Source organism: Anabrus simplex, chromosome 2 (assembly GCF_040414725.1).
Source record: "Anabrus simplex isolate iqAnaSimp1 chromosome 2, ASM4041472v1, whole genome shotgun sequence".
Classification (NCBI taxonomy): Eukaryota; Metazoa; Arthropoda; class Insecta; order Orthoptera; family Tettigoniidae; genus Anabrus; species Anabrus simplex.
The window spans coordinates 66,550,878-66,554,214 of record NC_090266.1 but is presented as its reverse complement, the minus strand read 5'-3'; the positions used below and the strand labels follow the sequence as shown (position 1 = coordinate 66,554,214).

The 3,337-nt window shown below is 43.5% G+C and overlaps 1 pseudogene; it reads left to right on the top strand.

The window, feature by feature from the left end:
• The first annotated feature begins 294 nt into the window (after positions 1-294).
• Positions 295-938, top strand: LOC137498610 (craniofacial development protein 2-like; annotated as a pseudogene).
• The last annotated feature ends 2,399 nt before the right edge of the window (positions 939-3,337 follow it).

The following is a 3,337-nucleotide window of genomic DNA, read 5'->3' as shown; positions in this document are numbered from 1 at the left end:
GTCCCATCTACTGAAACTAATTACCCAGTCATGAAAATCATAAACCGTTACAGGAGAGATCCTCACTTGGGCGATGTGTAAGTAGGGTAGCATTCTGCTTCATTAATTTACCGAGCTCAGAACATTTTGAGCAAGACTCGGGCCTATGGGAGTAACGGAGTCCCACTCCCATTTGACAGGCGAGGGACTCCTTGGAAACAACTTGGTGAACGAAATGGAATTCAATGGGGAGCTATCAATATTAATGGGGCTTATGGGAGAGAGAAAGTAGAACTGGCTGAGTTAGCAAAGGGGATGCATCTGGATGTGCTAGGAGTAAGTGATATTCGGGTAAGGGGAGATAACGAGGAAGAGATAGGAGATTATAAAGTGTACTTGACGGGTGTTAGAAAGGGAAGGGCAGAGTATGGGGTAGGGCTGTTTATCAGGAATACCATTGCACGCAACATAGTTTCTGTTAAGCACGTAAATGAGCGAATGATGTGGGTAGATTTGGTAATTGGAGGAATTAGGACGAGAATTGTCTCGGTGTATTCACCATGTGATGGTGCAGATGGGGATGAAGTTGACAAGCACTGAATGACATCGTGGTCAGAGTCAACAGCAAGGATAGAAAAGTGCTAATGGGCGATTTCAATGCGAGAGTTGGAAATAGAACTGAAGGATACGAAAGGGTGATTGGTAAATGTGGGGAAGATATGGAAGCTAATGGAAATAGGAAGCATTTGCTGTACTTTTGTGCTATTAAGGGTCTAGCAGTTACGAATACGGTCTTCAAGCATAAGGCTGTTCACTGCTACACATGGGAGGCTAGGGGTACCAGATCCATAATAGACTATATCTTAACCGACTTCGAATTCAGGAAATCTGTTAGGAGTGTACGAGTTTTCCGGGGATTTTCCGATGACACAGACCACTATCTGATCTGTGAACTAAGTATCTCTAGGCCTAGGGTAGAGAAAGTGAAATCTGTCTGCAAACGAATAAGGGTAGAAAATCTCCAGGACGAGGGAATTAGACGGAAGTACATAGATATGATTAGTGAGAAGTTTCTAACAGTAGTCAGTAAGCAGGTTCAGGATACAGAAAGTGAATGGGTGGCATACTGTGATGCTGTAGTAGAAACAGCAAGGGAATGCCTAGGAACAACTGTTTGTAAAGATGGGAAAAGGCGAACGTCTTGGTGGAATGATGAAGTGAGAGCAGCCTGTAAACGCAAAAAGAAGGATTATCAGAAATGGCTCCAAACAAGGACCGAGGCAGACAAGGATTTGTACGTAGATGAAAGGAACAGAGCGAAACAAATAGTTGTTGAATCCAAAAAGGAGTCGTGGGAAGATTTTTGGTAATGACCTGGAAAGGCTAGGTCAAGCAGCAGGGAAACCTTTCTGGACAGTAGTAAAGAATCTTAGGAAGGGAGGGGTAAAGGAAACGAACAGTGCTTTGAGTAATTCAGGTGAACTCATAATAGATCCCAGGGAATCACTGGACAGGTGGAGGGAATATTTTGAACATCTTCTCAACGTAATAGGGAATCTTCCTAGTGGTGCTGCGAACAGCCAAGCTCATAGGGAGGAGAAAAATGGTGTTGGTGAAATTACGCTTGAGGAAGTGGAAAGGATGGTAAATAAACTCCATTGTCATAAAGCAGTAGGAATAGACGAAATTAGACCTGAAATCGTGAAGTATAGTGGGAAGGCAGGGATGAAATGGCTTCACAGATTAGTAAGATTAGAATGGAGTATTGGTAAGGTACCTTCGGATTGGACAAAAGCAGTAATTGCACCTATCTGTAAGCAAGGGAACAGGAAGAATTGCAACAACCATCGAGGTACCGCATTGATTGGTATACCAGGCAACATATTCACTGGCATCTTGGAAGGGAGGGGGCGATCAGTCGTTGAGAGGATGTTGGATGAAAACCAATGTGGTTTCAGACCGCAGAGGGGCTGTCAGGATCAGATTTTCAGTATGCGCCAGGTAATTGAAAAATGCTACGAGAGGAATAAGCAGTTGTGTTTATGTTTCGTAGATCTAGAGAAAGCATATGACAGGGTATCGAGGGAAAATATGTTCGCCATACAGGAGGACTATGGAATTGAAGGTAGGTTGTTAAAATCAAAGGCACTTATGTGGACAATTGGGCTTCAGTGAGAATTGATGGTAGAATGAGTTCTTGGTTCAGGGTACTTACAGGGGTTTGGCAAGGTTGTAATCTTTCACCTTTGCTGTTTGTAGTTTACATGGATCATCTGCAGAAAGGTATAAAAAAGCAGGGAGGGATTCAGTAAGGTGGAAATTTCGTAAGCAGTCTGGCCTATGCTGACTACTTGGTCTTAATGGCACATTGTGCCGAAAGTCTGCACTCAAATATCTTGGAACTTTAATAAATTGGTGCAACGAGTATGGTATGAAAATTAGCCTTTCGAAGACAAAATGATGGCAGTAGGTAAGAAATTCAACAGAATTGAATGTCAGATTGGTGATACAAAGCTAGAACAGGTCGATAATTTCAAGTATTTTTTTTTGCTAGGGGCTTTACGTCGCACCGACACAGATAGGTCTTATGGCGACGATGGGATAGGATAGGCCTAGGAGTTGGAAGGAAGCGGCCGTGGCCTTAATTAAGGTACAGCCCCAGCATTTGCCTGGTGTGAAAATGGGAAACCACGGAAAACCATTTTCAGGGCTGCCGACAGTGGGATTCGAACCTACTATCTCCCGGATGCAAGCTCACAGCCGCGCGCCTCTACGCGCACGGCCAACTCGCCCGGTAATTTCAAGTATTTAGGTTGTGTGCTCTCCCAGGATGGTAATATAGTAAAGCTAATGCAGTGAGCTCGCAGTTGCGATCAACAGTATTCTGTAAGAAGGAAGTCAGCTCCCAGAAGAAACTATCTTTACATCGGTCTGTTTTCAGACTAACTTTGCTTTACGGGAACGAAAGCTTGGTGTACTCAGTATACCTTATTCATAAGTTAGAAGTAACAGACATGAAAGTAGCGAGAATGATTGCTGGTAAACTCAGGTGGGAACAATGGCAGAAGGGTACTCGGAATGAGGAGATAAAGGCTAATTTAGGAATGAACTCGATGAATGAAGCTGTACGCATAAACTGGCTTCGGTGGTGGGGTCATGTGAGGCGAATGGAGGAGAAGAGGTCATCTAGGAGAATAATGGAGTCTGTTATGGAGGGTAAGAGAAGTAGAGGGAGACCAAGACGATGATGGTTAGACTCAGTTTCTATCTATTAAAAGATAAGAGGTATAGAACTAAATGAGGCCACAGCACTAGTTGCAAATATAGGATTGTAGCGACGTTTAGTAAATTCACAGAG